The sequence below is a fragment of the Lepidochelys kempii genome, chromosome 8 (genome assembly GCF_965140265.1).
Source record: "Lepidochelys kempii isolate rLepKem1 chromosome 8, rLepKem1.hap2, whole genome shotgun sequence".
NCBI lineage: Eukaryota > Metazoa > Chordata > Testudines > Cheloniidae > Lepidochelys > Lepidochelys kempii.
Genome location: NC_133263.1, coordinates 23779619 through 23798546, shown reverse-complemented (window position 1 = coordinate 23798546; position 18928 = coordinate 23779619). Strand labels below are relative to the sequence as shown.

Below are 18928 nucleotides of genomic sequence, written 5' to 3'. Positions count from 1 at the left end.
CAAGCCAATAACACATTACAGATCAGTACCTGATTAGATTTTTATCTGTTACTCTAGAGATTTTGATAACATTTTAAATGAAGGACAGCTATTTATTTATATCACTGTTCTGCCCAGTGGTGCCAGTTGAGACGAGGGGCCAATTGTGCTAGGTGCTGTACAGACCCAGAGTAAGAGACAGTTCTGCCTCTAAGAGCTACTTATCTAGACAGACAACTCAGGGGGAACAGTGTCACAGAGAGGTGGAGTGACTTGCCCACAGTCATGCAGCTGATCAGGGGTAGAACTGGGAATAGAACCCAGGTCTGCTGATTCCCAGCCCAGTGTCTTATCCACAGGACTATAATGGCACTTAGACTTTAGGCCATAGACCTCAAAGTGAAAATCATCACAAATCCTACCAAATACAAAATTTAGAAGAATATGAACATTTCTCCAGGGATACCCAGGAGTTAGGAAGATCACTTTGGGCGGGGGGAGGGGGAAGAAGAAAAGAGTGAATGTGCTATTGTGCAATTTTGAGGTTGGACAGTAGAAAACAGTCTCCCTTCCTTAAAAAAGTCCTCCTTTAATAAAACAGTTTCTCCTTTACATCAAACTTAGATCATTTTAGGGAATGGGGTGGGGTAGGGGTGGGGGGAGATGGAGCGGAAGTCTATAGTTAAAAACTAATTATAACATTCCTGGCTAATCAAAGAACAAGTGAGTGAATTTCTTGTTAGCATTTCACATCTTGTTTCTTTCGTATGGCTTTGTTTTTGAAGCTCCCTGATTTCCAACAATCAATTCTGCTTGGAAACTTTATTAGTATATGTGTGGTATTTGATTTCCAATGCTAAAGCTTTTTTTATTTTTTAAAGTATCTTCTCGCTGTTTGTGCCTTGTTTGTCATTGTTCCTCCCACAAGGGAAAGATTGCACTTCCCAGTCTAAACACAGAGCTGTGCCGGATGTCAATTTCATCATCCCTAGCCCCTTTGCTGACCTCTGGTTTCCTTCAACTCCTTTAAGGCTGCACTTATCTCACCCTCCAGGGGTAAATAATGGTGGATGTAAAGGGTCATCATTGATATATAACTGATTGGCCAGCTGGATAAATGGGGGGGGGGGATTTAAGAGGAGTTTTAATCTATCCTGTACATTAAAGTGAGAATGTGCTGAGCACCTGGCTACCAATAACAGAAAGATCATTTATATAATTGGTCAGCCTATCATACTTCCTATAGCTGTAAATTTGAATTTTACTTGGAATGCACGGTCCTTAGAGAAATAAGAACTTAGCTTGCCCAACTCAACAAGAGTCATTTAAGAGCCTGATCGTATCTACTGTAGTGCTATGCAGAAATGATGCCTGGGGTTAGATGGAACAGCAGGTTTTAACACATTAGTCTTTTCACCCTGAAGGCCTGAGTTTAAATCTTGGTTTGAGGGATGGCTGAAAAATGGTTTGGTGGTCTTACCGTACTTGTCTTCATGCACCTCTCCAAACTACCACACCATGCCAATCTCTCTTTACATAAGTGCTCTAACTGGAGTTCCTTAGCTGTTAGGACTGAAGTTATTGGGAGAATTGCAGGGGGGTGGGGGATTTTTGCAAATTTTGTGCGTGACTGAAGCCAGTGCTTTTATAGTGCTTTCCTTTTGTTTAATGTCTGTATAACTTGGGTTCTTCCATTTAATCGGATTAAGACTTCAGGAACTAAATAATTTGTGTTAAAAATAATACATCCTCCACCCTTTTTTTAATCAATTTTGATAACTTTTGGCGGTTACTGGATAACACAGTCATTGGTTATGGAGAGATGTCATTTTATATAAAAAGTCAAATTGGGATTCTGAACAAGACTGAGCCTCTATGATACGATGTCAACAGCTGAAGGTTGTAGTGTCATCATTGCTAACACTGTAAGTATTATCCTGTGCTGTGCAAACTGCCCTATCCCTGGGTGATTTGTATGGTTAAACAAGATCAATTACATAAATCAGTCAAAATGATAGACATGGATTAGATCGAAATAAGTGGAAGGTTCAGTAATCTCATTCTCATTCCCCTAAAACGATTTACAGATTTTTAACCAGGGAAATAAGAGTCTTAAAAGGCTGTAATGCAATTTCTCCACTAATGACAGGTAACATCAGCACTGAACAGAAACAGACTGATAAAGAACCAGTTCCAAGCTTTAATGCTTTAGCACACTATGTGACTCGTGTATAAAATTTGGGGATTCTGAATGTAAATACAGTTGGATGAGGACTTCTAGATTGCTAGTACTGTTGAAGGTCATGCTGTATCTTATTCAAAGGGTAAGTTTCCCTGCATTTGCGGTTTGACTGAAGATCTTGCTGCCATGACAACTTGTCCATTCTTAACATAGTAGATTTTTTAGATGTGTCCCTCCACTCAGGTTTTTATGCATCATTTTTAATTAGAACAACCCCCATTCTTAATGTTAAAGCTGCAAGGAGTGTCAACTTTCATTATTTTATTTATTTGTCCTCCATTTTTGTGAAACATGAAAATTTCTGAAGGAAATTTGGAAGTAACTGACATGAAGGAAACAAATGACAAGATTTACCTGCCTGATATAAACTAGGGCACAGGGCTCCAGCTGGTGGAAAGCCATCTCTTACCAAAGTCCACAAAACAGCTGCAATTTCCCCTTTATGACAAGGGAAGGGACCATGTTGGGCTTTTCACCTCAAAGCTGGGTGACACTGATTTGGGAGAGCATGTAGCCATGGCAGGCAGGGAAATGAAAAGCTGTTTCTGCTAGTGGTTTTGCTTGCTAGTTCTTGTTTGCCTCTTGTTCTTGTAATTTTAGTACATGACGTGTTCATTGTTTAGGTAGTACCTAAAGGTCACCTAGACCAGGGCTGTTAAGTTGCTGAGGTAACTGCACCTCTGAACCCTTCATGGCCTTCTTGAGAACCCCTCAGGTATTGGGCTTCTAGACATCACCTGTTTGGGTGGAAACATGTCTCTCTAGGCCAGGCATTCAAGCAGCAATTTCCTCCTGAAACTCACTGTCTGTGATCAACTTAGTAAGTCTGAGTTTAGTTCAACACCTGTTGTCCAGTTCTTTCCAAGGGGTTATGACAGGATTAGCCAGTGATCATCCAGCCTTCATACAGCAAAAGTATGATAGACAAAATGCTTCTTGAAAACAATAAGCAACTTGCATGGATGCCAGTCTTACCAGGTGCCACCCATTTTCCTCCTGAAGACCTTTATAGGTTTCAAAGTCCTTCGAACCATTTCTGCTGGGTCTGTCCCTCCTGTCACAGCCTCTTATCTGTTCTTGGATTGGGTGAGAATGACCCCTCTTCTATATCAGGCTAGTTATTTCATACAATTCTCTATTTTCTGGGTTACTTTAACTCAGTCAGACCAGTATGCAATTTCCCCCAGTAGGTGGTACTTCTGCAAACTTGTTTATCTGTTTCATAGAAAGGTAAAGCTAGAAGGGACCTCGATAGGTCATCTTGTCCGGCCCCCTGAACTGAGTCAGAACCAAGTAAACCCAGACCATCCCAGGCAGGTGTTTGTTTAACCGGTTCTTAAAAACTTCCAATGGTGGGGATTCCACAAATTCTCGTGGTAATGTGTTCCAGTGGTTAACTATCCTTATAGTTAGAAAAACTGTCTTTAATATATGACTGAAATCTCCCTTGCTGCAGATTAAGCTGATTGCTACTTGTCCTGCCTTCTGTGGACATGGAGAAACAATTGATCACCATCTTCTTTATAACAACCCTCAACAGATTTGAAAACTGTTTTCAGGTCCTTACCAGAGTCGTCTTTTCTTGAGACTAAATATGCTCAGATTTTTTTACATTTCCTGACAGGTCACGTTTTCTAAACCTTTTATCTTTTTTGTTGCTATCTTCTGGACACTCTCTCCAATTTATCCACATCTTTCTTAAAGTGTGGCACCCAGAACTGGATATCATACTCCAGATGAGGCCTCATCAGTGCCAAGTGGATCTGGACAATTACCTCCCATGTCTTATGTAGGGTACTCCTGTTAATACACCCCAGAATAATAATAGTCTTTCTTGCAATTGCATCACATTGTTGACTAATATTCAATTTGTGATCCACTAAACCCCTAGATCTTTTTCAGGAGTACTACTGCATAGCCATTCAATTCCTCATTTGTTAGCTGTACATTTGATTTTTCTTTCCTAATTGAAGTACTTGTCTTTTTTGAATTTTATCTTGTTGGTTTCAGACCGGTTCTCCAAATTGTCAAGCTCATTTTATATTCCTGTCCTCCAAAGTGTTTGTAACCCCTTCCAGTTTGGTGTCATCCACAAATTATATAAGCACACTTTCCACTTCCTTATCCAAGTCATTATTGAAAATATTGAGTGGTACCAGATCTAGGACTGACTCCTGCAAACTCCCACTAGATACAGTTTGACAGTGAACCATTGATGACCTCTCTTTGAGTATGGTAAATCAACCAATTTTCACCCACTTTATAATAATTTAGTCTAGACCACATTTCCGTAGTTTGCTTATGAGACTATTTTATGGAACTGTGTCAGAAGCCTGACTAACATCTACAACTTCCCCCCCTATTTACTAAGGCAGCAACCCTGTCAAAGAAGGAAATTAGGTTTGTTTGGCATGATTTGTTCTTGACAAATCCATGCTGGCTATTACTTATCATCCTATTATGCTTGAGATGTTTACTAATAGATTGTTTAATTATTTGTCCCCATATCTTTGCAAGTAGGTTGACTGGTCAAAAATTCCCTGGGTCCTCTTCCCCTCCTCCCCTCCACACTCCTTTTTAAAGATAGGTACCCTTTGCTCTTCCCCAGTTCTTTGGGACTTCACCCATTCTCCATAAGTTCTTGAAGATAATTACCAACAATTCTGAGTTTGCTTCAACTACTTCTGTAAATTCCTGGGCTGAATTTCATCAGGCCCTACCAACTTAAATACACCTAAGTTATCCAAATAGTCTTTAATCTGCTCTTACCCTATTTTGGCTTGCATTCCTTCCCCCATGTCGTTAATATTAATTGCGTTGAGTATCTGGTCGTCATGAATGTTTATAGTGAAGATAGAAGCAAAATGGGCATTTAAATATCTTATTAATGTCATCCCTTATTAGCTTTTCTTCCCAGCTAAGTAGAGGAGTTACACTTCCATTGTTTTTTCTATTGCTTCTAATGTACTTAACCTCTTCTTGTGGCCCTTCATGGTCCTTGCTGGTGTGACTCATTTTGTGCCTTTCTGATTCTGTCCTTACATGCTTGTGTTATTCTTTTGTACTCATCATGTTTCCACTTTTTGCAGGGATAGTGGAGCCTTCCCAAAAGTGGTGGGGCCAGAGGCCTCTGTGGCCTCACCCCCACACCTGGCCAAACCTGGGCTCCTTGCCCAGGGCTGGTGGAGGGTCTGCAGCTCCCTATAGCTGCCCATGAGGCTCTTACCCCGACCCAGCTCCGCCTGGGGGCTGGGCCTCAGGGGTCGAAGAGCCACAGCTGGGCCATAGTAAGAGCAGCCCAGGCAGCTGTGGGGAGCTACGGACCCTCCATCTGCCCTGGGTGAGGCCCCAGGGGAAGGGAAATGGGCCGGGGCTGCTTTCAGCCCCGCCTTAACCCTGGTTGGTGAAGAGTCCATGGCTCCGCACAGCTGCCCTGGCTCCCTAGCCGGGCTCCAGCTGCTGGCCTGACCAGGGGGTGGGGCCTCAGGGGAAAGAGGAGGGGCAGGGGCAGGGCCTTTGGCAAAAAATGGATTGGCCAGGCCAGTTCCAGCACCTCAGTCTTTTTGTAGGGACTTGCATTAATCACCCCCCTCCTCCCAGTGATTTCAGTTCCTGATAGTTCACTTGTGTGAGGTGACTTTCCCTCCCTCCCCCCAATCTCTGCATTACTTGTCCGGTTCCAAGAAACAAATAAACCCCTTCAAACCTCACAGGTATCAGTATAAGGTGAGAAGGGAAACTGTCACACTTTTCCATTATATAAACAGTGAGTTTCCCAGTTCTCCACAAGAGCTATATTGTGCTAGGTACTGCACAAACATATAGTAAGTAAGAGCTGTTGCCTTAGAGCCTACAATCTGAAAGCCATAACAAATGGATAAGAAAATCAACCAGGGCTGGATAGAGAGGCTGGGGAAGAGGGGATAACAAAATAATAAGATGGGTGTAATTGTTAACCAAACAAGGGAAGCAATTACAGCCATTCTTTCATAAATGTTAATATCCATGTAGAAAGTAAGAGAACAATAATTTCTTATTTTTGTGTGTTAATACCTTCATTTAAAGAGAATCTTCTCCAGCTATGGTGGGTTACGTGGGAACCCCTTTTCCAGGATCATAAGCATAGACTTACATTTACAAACTTCTGGTTTCTTCGAGTATTAGAACAGCTTTTGGTACATTTCCTGAGCATCTATTGATGAGGCATTTTTTGACCTGCCGTCGTATTTTTGCATTTTATTTATTTAGTTATCCCCATCCCTCCCCCGAGCATTTGTTATGTGAAAGGCAAAAAAATTAAATTACAAAATGATAACATTTGACAAAAAAGGCCTATTCTTTCTACCAAACAATGTAATTTTATACATTTTCTGTTTTTGACAGTTAAATGTTACATTAAAGATTTTGCAGCTACTGTGGGTCATGTCGATAAGATTGTCAGGCACTTAGAAAGATCCCTGTCAAATTACCATCCATTTAAGAAAAATACTAACTTTGCTGTTACATTTCTGAAGACATCTAATAAAAATGTCCACTTCAATAAATCTCTTGAGGGGGGAGAGTCTGTATCGGGATGATGGTTATCATCTGCTTTTGTGAGAATAATTTGCAACCATGATAGACAAGAAGCAGAGTAATGGTTGGTGTTGCTTTGGTTAAGGATCTCTTATGGCTATAAGGATCTCTTATAGCCATTCAACTTCATTCTATAGGGGTTCAAAATAAATGGAAACCACCCATCAACTCTTGTGGGGATTACCCTGAGGTGGCAAGAGTCCCCAGCAGGCTTAGAGTCAAGGTAGGTGGGATCTATGCTTCTATCCCTCACAGGTGCAAAGGACATATCAGGAGTAGAGAAGGACATGCTGGGAGAGGGGGAGGGGTTTGGTTTGCAAGCATGGTGTGCCAGCCATCTTCAGCTGTTCTGTAGTTCATCACACACACTCAGCTGTCTCAAGTTCGAGCTATCCTCCAGTTGTTCTAAACTGCTCTGGGGCTGGGGCAGGGAACTGGGGAGCTGAGCTGGCGCTAAGCTTTCCATGCCTCTTCCACACTCTGCTCCTGACATGTGTGGAAGGGTGCTCCCTGGGGCTAAGGCAGAGTCACTTGAGCAGCTACTGTACTGTCCCTGGATTTCCTATAGCCTGGCAAGGAAGCCGGCAGTGGAGCACCTCTAGTTACACTCCTTCCCCTGCACAGTAATGGGCAGTCATTGCGGGTGCTACTGAGCTGCTGCTGCAGGAAAGGGTTGGCAGCTCCTCAGAGTATTCATGGCTCCTGTCAGCTGTTCCCAGGGCTGCGGGCAAAGTGGTCAAGGGAGTTGGGGCAGCAGTGCTTGCTACCTCTTCCCCCTGGTTAAAGGGCTCTTTCAAACCCGTCAGTTTTAAATGTCTCAGGGTGTGGCCCAGGAAGCACATTTTCTATACATTATCAAATCCAGTTTCTTTAACACAATGGATTTTGGATCTGCAGTTTAGAGTAACAGGAGCCACAAACTGGACAATCTTGCATTACAGATTTCCTTCCTTAAAATATAATGTGTCCTGTGTTTTCTAGATCATTTGACTAATTGTTTCAGCCCTAGTTGAGGAGGTATGTATATATATAATATACACACACACATAGTATCACTGTCTATGATGGAGAAATGATCCTTCTGTCGGGTGCTGCCTCCCGGTAGTCGGCCTAGCAGTTGGAGCAGAGATCAAAGACAGAGGTGGGGTTGGGGCTGGGCTGAGGGTAGCGCTGGAACTGAAATCCGAGAACAGGCCAGGATCAGAACTGAGATCAGCGTCCATAGCCATGCCAGAATTAATACCGTAGCCAGAGTCTAGATATAGGCCAAAGATCAAAGCCGAGGAGTCGGAGTCTGGGGGTCCAGGGAGGGTCAGGAGGCAGAGGCAGGGCTGGAGTGAGGTCAGAGTAGGGTAAGGACAAGACTAGAACAGGGCTTGGGCAAGACTGGGGCAGGAACAAGATCAAGAGCAGTATGGGAGTCTGGAGGATCTGTTACACTTCAAGGCAGTTCCTCACCAGATAATGCTGTTGCACAGTTTGATCTGCCGTTTCTGTGAGGTTGGGGAAATACCTGAGCCTGAGGGGGCGGGGGGATCATCAGAGCCAGGCTCTGCTAGGGGACAGGCTGCTGTTGCATGCTTTGAAGGCCAAGTCACCGCAGGCTCTGTCAGAAGGGTAAGTCAGTGCAGCTGAATTACTGCATGTCTGTGAAAACTCACTGCCGCTCTCTTGGAGGGATGGCTGAACGAGCAGCACTGGTTTGGCTCTAGGTTTGCCTCACATCCTCCCTCATCCTAATAGGCAAAAAATGCTGCTGAGCTTTTGCTGAATATTTAAAATGGTAGTTCAACAAAGACAAAGCTAAAAGAGAGGCATCCCCTACCCCTTCTACGCTCTCTGGTTTCTGCTCCTGTCATAAATATAAAGGGAAGGGTAAACCCCTTTGAAATCCCTCCTGGCCAGGGGAAAGCTCCTCTCACCTGTAAAGGGTTAAGAAGCTAAAGGTAACCTTGCTGGCACCTGACCAAAATGACCAATGAAGAGACAAGATACTTTCAAAAGCTGGGAGGAGGGAGAGAAACAAAGGGTCTGTGTGTCTGTCTTATACTGGTTTCTGCCGGGGATAGACCAGGAATGGAGTCTTAGAACTTTTAGTAAGTAATCTAGCTAGGTATGTGTTAGATTATGATTTCTTTAAATGGCTGAGAAAAGAATTGTGCTGAATAGAATAACTATTTCTGTCTGTGTATCTTTTTTGTAACTTAAGGTTTTGCCTAGAGGGGTTCTCTATGTTTTTGAATCTAATTACCCTGTAAGATATCTACCATCCTGATTTTACAGGGGGGATTTCTTTATTTCTATTTACTTCTATTTTTATTAAAAGTCTTCTTGTAAGAAAACTGAATGCTTTTTCATTGTTCTCAGATCCAAGGGTTTGGGTCTGTGGTCACCTATGCAAATTGGTGAGGCTTTTTATCCAACATTTCCCAGGAAAGGGGGGGTGCAAGTGTTGGGAGGATTGTTCATTGTTCTTAAGATCCAAGGGTCTGGGTCTGTAGTCACCTAGGCAAATTGGTGAGGCTTTTTACCAAACCTTGTCCAGGAAGTGGGGTGCAAGGTTTTGGGAAGTATTGTGGGGGGAAAGACGCGTCCAAACAGCTCTTCCCCAGTAACCAGTATTAGTTTGGTGGTGGTAGCGGCCAGTCCAAGGACAAAGGGGGGAATATTTTGTACCTTGGGGAAGTTTTGACCTAAGCTGGTAAAGATAAGCTTAGGAGGTTTTTCATGCAGGTCCCCACATCTGTACCCTAGAGTTCAGAGTGGGGGAGGAACCTTGACAGCTCCCAAGATTCTTAGATTTCTCTTATAATGCTTCAGGCTACCGAACCCCCAGTAGACCCAGGTCACGGTACCAATGACCGAGGGCTTTGCCAAATCAACTTGCAAATGAATTTGCTAATTACATTTCTGAAACTGGTCACTTTTCATGGTTAATTTAATCAGTGGAAAACTTTAAACGTTATGCTGCTACAGAATATATATGTCTTATGAATATAATTACTTGGAGCACAGCAGAAACCAGGACTTTGAAGAAAACAGATATTTTTTTATAATTTTATAATGCGAGGGAACAGGCTGTACTCTTCACAGTTGCCTGGGTACCAGGGATCAGCAGCTTACCTGGTTCATTCTGTTACAAGTGGAAGAACACACACTAATTTCCCTGTCTGGGTCCAGTCCAGTTGTAAGGCATTTTATGGAGGAGGTAAGGGCCAAAAGCAGATTAAAATCTGTCTGCCGTATGGGCACAGGGACGAGAAGAGGGATCAAGCAACTGAGAGCTTACATGAGGAGACACTGTGTATACATGCAATTCAAAGAGCTTTGCCCAGCATTTTGTTTCTTAAAATTGCAAATTCCACCATAAGGTTTACAACTACTGCCCATCACATGTGAACTGAGGCTCTGATTGGATTCCCAGCTGCTTCTGGCTGTCCACGTGATAAGTGGCAGTGTAGTTTTTCCGTCTGAGCTAGTCAAGATTGTAAACATTTATTTTGGGTGCAGACTGCACTACAGGGATCTATGTTTTTGTTGTCTCCAGACTAAATTACTATGTGGGGCTGTATCTGAAGAGCATTCCGAAATTTGAGCTGGTAGGGACTATGTGTATCTGCTTTCTTAATGTTATTTCCTGCAGGGAACACATCAGATCTTCCAACATCTGGCTATGCACATTTCAAGGGGTTAAAGTCCTAAAGGGCTTTCAAGGTCCTGCCCTTGGAGACCAGATCTCTCTTTGCATGATACTGCAGCAATTGAGATCAGCAGAGCCCAAGTTTGCCTGATCTTCAGGGCATACTGCAAGGCCCATTTCACCGGGCTTTTGTGAAGAGGGATGGCTTAAAGGTGAAAGACTGATCAGTTCTGTTCGGCTGAGTTAGATGGGGAAAATGTTTTTCTTGATATACTGATCCAGTTTGCAACATTAAAATTTACTTTATTGAAAATAGTTTTTACGTGTGACTAAAGCCTTAAGGAGAGCATTTTATGAATGTAAATAAACTCTGCACCTCAGGGGATCTCTGCAACTCTCAGCCAACTGCAGTGTTTCTAGGGGTCTGAGAAAACAGAGAGCCATTGTACCACTCCATGCATCTGATGAAGTGGGTTCTAGCCCACAAAAGCTTATGCCCAAATATATTTGTTAGTCTCTAAAGTGCCACAAGGACTCCTCATTGTAAGGAATGCAGAGGTAAACCTTTACTTAGACCTTGTTTGCATGGAGAAATTGACATGAATAATGGCCCACAGGGAGTTGTTCCAGAATAGTTCATTCCACTCTAGCTATCCTGGTCAACTTCCCTGTGTACACAGGCTCATTGGCTGGTGTACAGAGGTAGATACCCTTCCGTTCTTTCTGGGCTTTTATCTTCCTGGCTGACTAGCCAAAGGGTCTCCATAAATCAAAGACTACAAAATCATGGAATGGATTGAAAAGCCTGAAATTTCCCTCTTGGCTTTCAGATTTCTCTCTATCATTTGACGTTTCAAAATTAAATAAATAAAAATAAAATGATATTCCATTTTCCAAGCAAGTCTAGACAATTGTGGATCTCTGCCTTCTTTGCAGCCTGCCTGGGCAGGACAATCTTGGTGCTATTCCTGTTTTCTATTTAGCACCACTTTGTAACTGTACCTCCAAAACCTGGAAACTTTTTGGAGGAAGTCTTAAGGGTCCAAGTTTCAAGCTGAAAGCTTGAGGCATGGTGACATTGACAGAAGAAACACCAACACCAGGAATGTGACCAATCCGTCCACACATGATACAGATCCATGTAGTCACAAACCTGCATAAATAAAGAGCAGCAGATCTCTTTCCCTTCCCTTCTGCCCCACCCCAGCAATTTCTAATGCAATCCTTGTTTCCAGGTTGGGAGTGAGGATTTCACCCCTTTCTTCTCACTTAGTAAATCCCCCTTCCTTAGCTTGCTTGAGGACTCCATCAGCCTGCTCACCTATTATTTTCCCTGGTAGCTGCAATTGTTTCCTCAATTTCTCCTCATCTAGACTGAGAACTCAGGGAAGACGTACCAGAAGTTTAAGCTGCTACAAGAACAGAGCAGCGTCATGAAAACTTTGCCTTTGTATTCAGAATTCACTGTTTGACAGCGTTCTGACTTTCTGTGCAATCCTAGCTAAATATATTCCAGAGGCTCTACCTCCTTCAATTTCCTCTAGGCACGTTTGTGCTGCCCCAGGGAAAGTCGTAGTGAATAAGGATTGAATTTCAGATCTTGCCCCCCTTTTAGGTGCCAGAGTAAGTGGCCAGATTTTCAGAAGCACTCAGTATGTGTTGTGCTGAGCAGGAGCCAGGAGCATCACAAAGGAAGCCAATGGATGCTGTGCACATTTGAAAATGTGGCCTCAATTGTGGGTACCTGAGCACTTGTAAACTCTTGAATATTTAATCCCGGGTGATTTAACACAATAATTAGAGATGGGAGCTGTGTCCCCAGGCAAACTGCAAGCTTGCCCAGACAGCTCTACTCCTGAATCTGTGACACTGGGGGACACCTGGCGGGAGTTTGTCCCCAGCAAAGAGTGCCAGTCATGCCAAATAGTGCTGCCATTTTATGACCAGAACAAGTACTCCTGAGACACTGCCCAGCTCTCATTTTCCTTTGTGACCTAAACATGATTTGACCCCTGGACCTCCAGAGATGAAAACCCAGTATGGTATTGTTTTTTCCAGGAGCTTTAACAGAACACCATTTGCAAGGGTCAGTTCTTTATTCTAAACAACCTGTTCTTGGCCCTGCCATTGGATAGACTGTTTAAATCCATGGCTTGCCTGTTGCTTCCCTCGTCAAGAAGTCCACAGAGAATCTTGAAGGATTGTATCATCTTATTTGTTATGACACTCTTGGCTGCTGTGGTAGCAAACTGAGCTGTTTTGCAAGTCATGCTCCTGTGAGTGAAAATATAAGTCGCACATGTTCAAAGCCTGCATGCAAACCCTAAACAAAATCCGATAATAAATAGCAGCTGACATGACTGAAATTGAAAACTCTGCAGTGGGGTGTTTAGAGGTTTACTGGTTCACCCAGTACCATGGCCTCTTTTTTTAGCCAACTCGCAGTGCTTCTGAGTAAACAAAGCCAGAAAATTGTATTATGGGCTCTTGCTGTCTGCTCCTTACCTGGCTTTGCTTTCACCGTTCTAACAACACCTTTTTAAACATGGCTTCTCTTTTTAAAATTATGTGTTTCAAGTGAAGATGCCATGAGCATAGGAAGTAGAATGCTGAAGACTTGGAAACAGTGGTACCTGGCAGGTAAATTACTAGGTGGGGATTTACCAAGGACTAGGGGGAAAAGGTTTCTGCCAGCAAACTGTCAGTGTGCTGCTGCAGTTTGAATAATTCATCCAGAAATGCCTGCAGAACAGGTCTGATCCCTGCTCAATGTCAGCCAAGCAATAGTTATTTGGAAAACGTGCTGCTGTACTTACTTTTGGATTCTCTCCTTACCCTTCTGTCCTCTTTAGCACTTTGTAAGAACAGCTCATCTCTAATACGAAACTTGTGTCCAACCAGCAGATGAATCAGTGCAAACTTCTGTGTTGCAATGTTTAATATGCTCTTAGCCAAAGGCAAAGCGGAAATAATCTCTGTAGACTAGAACTCCTGTAATCATTACACATCAGACCTAGGGTAACCCATCAATCCCAGAATGATGCTCCACAGAGCACCCTAGGGATGGATTGTAATAGAAATGGATTCAGCCTCTAAAGCTTTGGTAAAATGGAAAAGTTGAGTCTTATTTTACTGATAGTCTTTTGTTAATAAGACCATTAGTTTAAAATAATATTGATTTATTATTCTGAGCATCATAGTCAATTTCAGACCAAGATTGGATGTATCCATTGGCTGGACTAACCATTAAGCCCAGTATTAAAAAGTTAGCAGTCTGTTTTAAAAATAATTAATAACACAGGCAGTCCCTAGTTAAGTGTGATGGACACTTAATTGACAGACTACCTTAATTGAAGTGATTGTTGCAGCTAGTTTCTGGATGAAAGCAAATTTCATATATTGAGAAGTATGTGTTTTTTGACCGCAAATGAAATTGCACAGAATGGTTTCTATCATTTAAACTATTTCATGTTGGAAATAAAGTACATGTCCCTTTTCTGATATAGTAGCTAATTAAAGGAAAGTTGTGAAGGTAGACAAGCCCAAAATGTGTGTCCCCCTGATAAAAGTAGTAGTCAGCCTTTCCATAATAAAGGCTACAGTCATGTTAAATTCTTTCATTGCTAAAATGTTTGGCCCATCAGTGATGCCTATCCTGGGCATTTTAGAATCCTATAAATTACAGAAGGAAAGAAATATTAAGTCAGCTAGCTTATCCCCTGCTAGTGCAGAATTTTTCCCCTACAGTCTATTTTCTATTATTTTGTTCACTGTTAAGTGTTGGAGCTTCCAGTAATTTCCCTTGATGTTTTTCCAAAATCTAATAAATGTTGCACACTTTGTTGCACTATCCTTCTCTTAAACCTACTTGCTGCTTTGTTGTAAGTGATGTTGGGCGATATGAAATTGACAAGAGTCCTACTCACCAGCACTGAAAGCAACACCTGGAATTTGGCAGGTATTTCTATTCTCAATAGATTTTTGCACCGCCCTCCTTGCTGTAGAATTTGAGCACCTACGAGTAGCGCATTAAGCAACATGACTGATGTCTATTACGTGTGGTTCATTTGAGGTTGCAGAATAGCAATGCTGGGTTTCCCTGAGCTTTTTTCTGCTAATGAGAATACTGCCATAGCTAGTACTAATAGAAACAAGAATTGTTATACTACGTCAGGCCAGTGGTTCATCTATCTCACACTGCTTTAGAGGAAGGAGCAAGAATCCTTGTAACAGACAGTTTATAATGGAATAATCTGATCATGGGGAAAGTTTCCTCCTGGATTATGCCCTGAAGCATGAGCATTTATTATATATTTAAAAACTACCCGATTGGGACCTCTGGACACTATTGTAATAAAAGTATTAATTTGCTCCTTTCTTCTAAACATCTCAGTAATTTACTAGAGCTGGATGAATTTGTTAGGCTGAAACTTTTTTCACTGAAAAATACATATTAGCGTCAGCTGAAACATTTAATAAATTCATGTCTATTTTGACAAATTGGTTCAGTCAAAAAAAATCAGAAGTGTTGAAATGGTTGATTACAAGCTTTCCAAACTAAGCATTTTGATTTTTCAGGCTAGATTTACAAGACGACTTGGGCTCCTTTCAAAAAACTGAGAAGGAAGAGGTACCCTTTCTCTCACTTCTCTCCCCCTTCCCAGGTAAGTGTTCTAACCTAGTCGCTCTCAACCTTTCAAGACTAATGTATCACTTTCAGGAGTCTGATTTGTCTTGAATTCCCCAAGTTTCACCTCAGTTAAAAACAACTTGCTTACAAAATCAGACATAAAAATGCGAAAGTGTCACAACACACTGTTACTGAACAGTTGTTTACTTTCTCTTTTTTACCATCAATTGGAATATAAATATTGTACTTATATTTCAGTGGATAGTCTATAGAGCAGTATAAACAAGTCATTGTCTGTATGAAATTTTAGTTTGTACTGACTTCACTGATGCTTTTTATGTAGCCTGTTGTAAAACCAGGCAAATATCTAGATGAGTTGATGTACCCTAGGAAGACCTCTGCTTACCACCAGGGGCACACATACTGCTGGCTGAGAACCACGGTCAAACCCAGGGATCGGCAATGTTTGGCACGCGGCCAGCCAAGGTAAGCTCCCTGGCAGGCTGGGCCGGTTCGTTTACCTGCCACATAAGCAGGTTTGGCTGATCGCAGCTCCCACTGGCCACGATTTGCGGTTTTCAATGGAATAACTCGACACACTGGTTGTGAGTGCCCTAACCTGGGGGAGAGAGGGCAACCTCATGGATCTTGCCCTTTGTTACCAAATTTCCTTTGTGTTTATTTTTAAAAAGTTAAAAATGCCAAAAATTGAATTTTTTTTCCAGAATTTTACTTTCACTGAATTTTTTTATTAAATGGTTTCAGGTTGACCTGAAACAATTTTCGTTTTGATCAGAACTGCTGGCCAGCTGAAAAATCTGTTATTTACACAGTTCTGTTTTACTACTTTCAACAAAGCTCTTAACACTGCTGACACATCGGTTTAGAACTGAGAGGTCAGCAGAATTGACCAAGATCATTATAATGAATCAGAGGGAGAGCTGGCTATAGAAATCAAGAATCAGGTGCCAATTTTCTATACTGTGCTATGCTGTTCAAAAAGGAGTAAACCAGGCACTTATACCTCATGATGTTTCTTCCATCCAATGCTAACTATGTGGAGTGATCTGGATGGGCTGAATTTCCATCCCAGAGTGTTGCCATGTTGTTAGTTGCTAATATGCTTGTCCCCTGAAATGGATAGCATGACGGGGAAAATCTGATAGCTGCAGGAAAATATTGAACATATGCCTAGAGGATTTTAGATGGCCTTTTAAATGCATAGAATCTAGCTTCCTGGCACACATTTCCAGCTTCACCAATGTATTTGGAAGCAGAAATCCAACTGTTAGCCAAAGCACTAATATGTAGGTTTATAAGAAGTTTGAGAGGAATGTACCCTGTCAGCCTGCTGGAGTTGTCAGAAATGTGTGAGGTTCCCAAGGGCCATTTAAATAAAGGAGATTGTGTAGGAGGGAAGCCAGATGGCAGTAGCTGCTTGTGTGGAGGTTGATGTGCCAAATAACTTTTTACATCTTTAAATGTGAAAGGGTTTGCCTTTGACTTTAAAATAAGAGATGTTGAGAATTATCATTCTGTGTGATGTTCAATTTTTTTTGTAATTCAGACCCCAGGATTCACTGTAGCCGACGGTCCAAAATGCTTATCAGATGACCAGTACTTAATCTGTGATCTGGCCTGGCTATAGTACCATTGAAAAGTTGTGGAATGCGGAGTTAACTCAGATTGGCAGCATCTGCAGAGTTCAGTGAGTTGTGTGTGTCCTGGCCAAATTCCAAATGGGTAATTAGATCCTGCCTGCCTAAATTTCCCCTTGTACTTTCTTGAAATCACTCACTAAAAGCCGTTTTACAGTGTGGCTATATGCTGTTAATGGCTACCGTATTCCACCCTAGGCAGTTGCATCTCAGTGGCAAGTGAAATGACCCGGTGTCTGTGTTGTGGTGATGTCTATGTAATAAACTGTAAAGCCATGTGATATATTGTTTTCAAAATGCACGTCTTGACTCCTGCCCTCTGCCTACTGATTTATTTGTGCTAAAGTTCTACTGCCAATTTTTTTGGAAAATCTAATTCTGTTTACAAGAATATTTAATTTTTACCTGACATTTAATTACTTCTGGATAATTTATCAGTAGTTCTCCATCAGTTTCACTTTTCAGTGTTTTTTTTTCTCTTTATTGAATGCGTAGGGCTTCGTTAATAGCATGTTAACCATTAGTGTCCATGATGGCTAATGTGAGTAATGTGTCCTGAATTTTAAAAAAACTCAAGCCTTGTTTGACCAGCAGAGAAAGCAGGTTCCAGAGCTGAGGGCCCTCTGTTGAAAATGCCCTGCCTCTGAACTTGAAATCTAAGGTCTATGAGGGAGTGTACATCAGATAAGCAGAATTGGCAAAGTAGTGCACAGGGATGTATGCCATCTCGAAGGTAGCTAGGATGCAAACCGTATGCCATAGGACTTTGAAGAAGACGACCTGAAGAAGAACTCTGTGTAAGCCTGAAAGCTTCTCTCTCTCACCAATAGAAGGTCCAATAAAAAATATATTATGGCACCCACTTTATCTCTCTAATGGGTCTTTATAGTTGAATATCAATGCCTTCAATTACAAGGTAGGAGTTTGTCTGGTTACTGGGTACACTCAGGCACACATTGTGGATCTCTTCTGTTCACATGGCCCCAAAAACTCTCTCTCACTGTGTTTTATCATTCAGCTCTCTAAAATGAATACTGCAGGGTGCTTATACTGAAGGAAGAAGTTATACAAATTCTCCTACACTTAAGTGCATTTAGCAGGCAATTCTGTATCTGTTTGTTTTTGTGCTTGTGAACGTTCAGTAAATTCGATGTTGTAACTTTACCTCTCTCCCTCTCCAGTTATACATATGCATGAAGCTATAAAAAAAAACCCTTTCAATTATTCAATATAGACTAAGTACTTATTTTCCAGAAAATTGTAAACTAACTTAATTATATGGGAGACCTGAAAAAAAAGTCTTGACTTTTGCTGTTCTGTTCACAAGTGGCAAGAAAGAAGAAGAAAAAAGAGGAATACAGTTTACAGAGTACAGTGGAGAGTTGCAAACTTGTTTTCAGCAGCTGAAAACAACACAATAATGACCATCCCGCTAAAAGATCTGTAGATTTGAATATGTAACATTGCTGCTATTCAAGAAAACTTGGTAACATCCTCATGGAGTCTATGCTCTGTGAACTTTGTAATAATGAACAGAATTCACTGCCATGTAATCTGTGAGTGTTTGAACTGGATCACAGTTTTTGTTTACTCCATTTTATTGGACCCCTTGAACTGTTCTCTGTGTCTCTCTGCTCTATTAGAATGCAATTTGGTCTGAGGAGATAAGTCTAAAAATAAAACATGTCATGGCATGTTAACAAATAATGAAAAATTGGAAAGATACATGGCATTGGATATGTATAGTTATGTTGCTGAATCCACTCTTATTTCTAAGTATGAAAGAGTTTATATGTGGTATAAACCTAAACTTTTTATAAATTCTGAAAGACTTTAACTCCTTCCTCAAGCATGTTGCAACATCAGGTTGAATCCGGTCCACTCTCCATTATTTGTGTTATTCTTCAAAAAAGACACAGAATGGCTGTAGGCTGAAGCACAGACCTAAGGTTTATTGCTGACTCTAGACAGATTTCCTGAGTAATCTTGTGCAGCATTCTTCACTTGGATATCTGTGTTAGTAGGGCAGTCCCACAAACCAAACCCAGGGAATTTTTGCAGGCTTTGTAATCGTTGGGGTAGCAAAAGGGGATGAAACAGTGCATCTTAAATTTTTGCTTACTAGGTGAAACTAAGAAGATTTAAACAAAGCCTTGGAGTCATTAATAAAACAAAGGTTATGGGTAGTGTTGTGCAGTTATTTG

The 18928-nt window shown here is 41.6% G+C and overlaps 1 protein-coding gene across 5 annotated transcripts in view; it reads left to right on the top strand.

The window, feature by feature from the left end:
• ATP10B (ATPase phospholipid transporting 10B (putative)) overlaps nucleotides 1-18928 on the top strand; it is a 248565-nt gene that overhangs the window by 114681 nt on the left and 114956 nt on the right. For 2 of the 5 annotated variants that reach the window (XM_073355889.1, XM_073355886.1), the window contains exon 2: nucleotides 15015-15100. The exons of the other annotated variants lie outside the window; for them this stretch is intronic. The gene's annotated coding sequence lies outside the window, so the exon portion shown is untranslated. The remainder of the gene's footprint in view (nucleotides 1-15014; nucleotides 15101-18928) is intronic. 5 annotated transcript variants of the gene reach the window in all.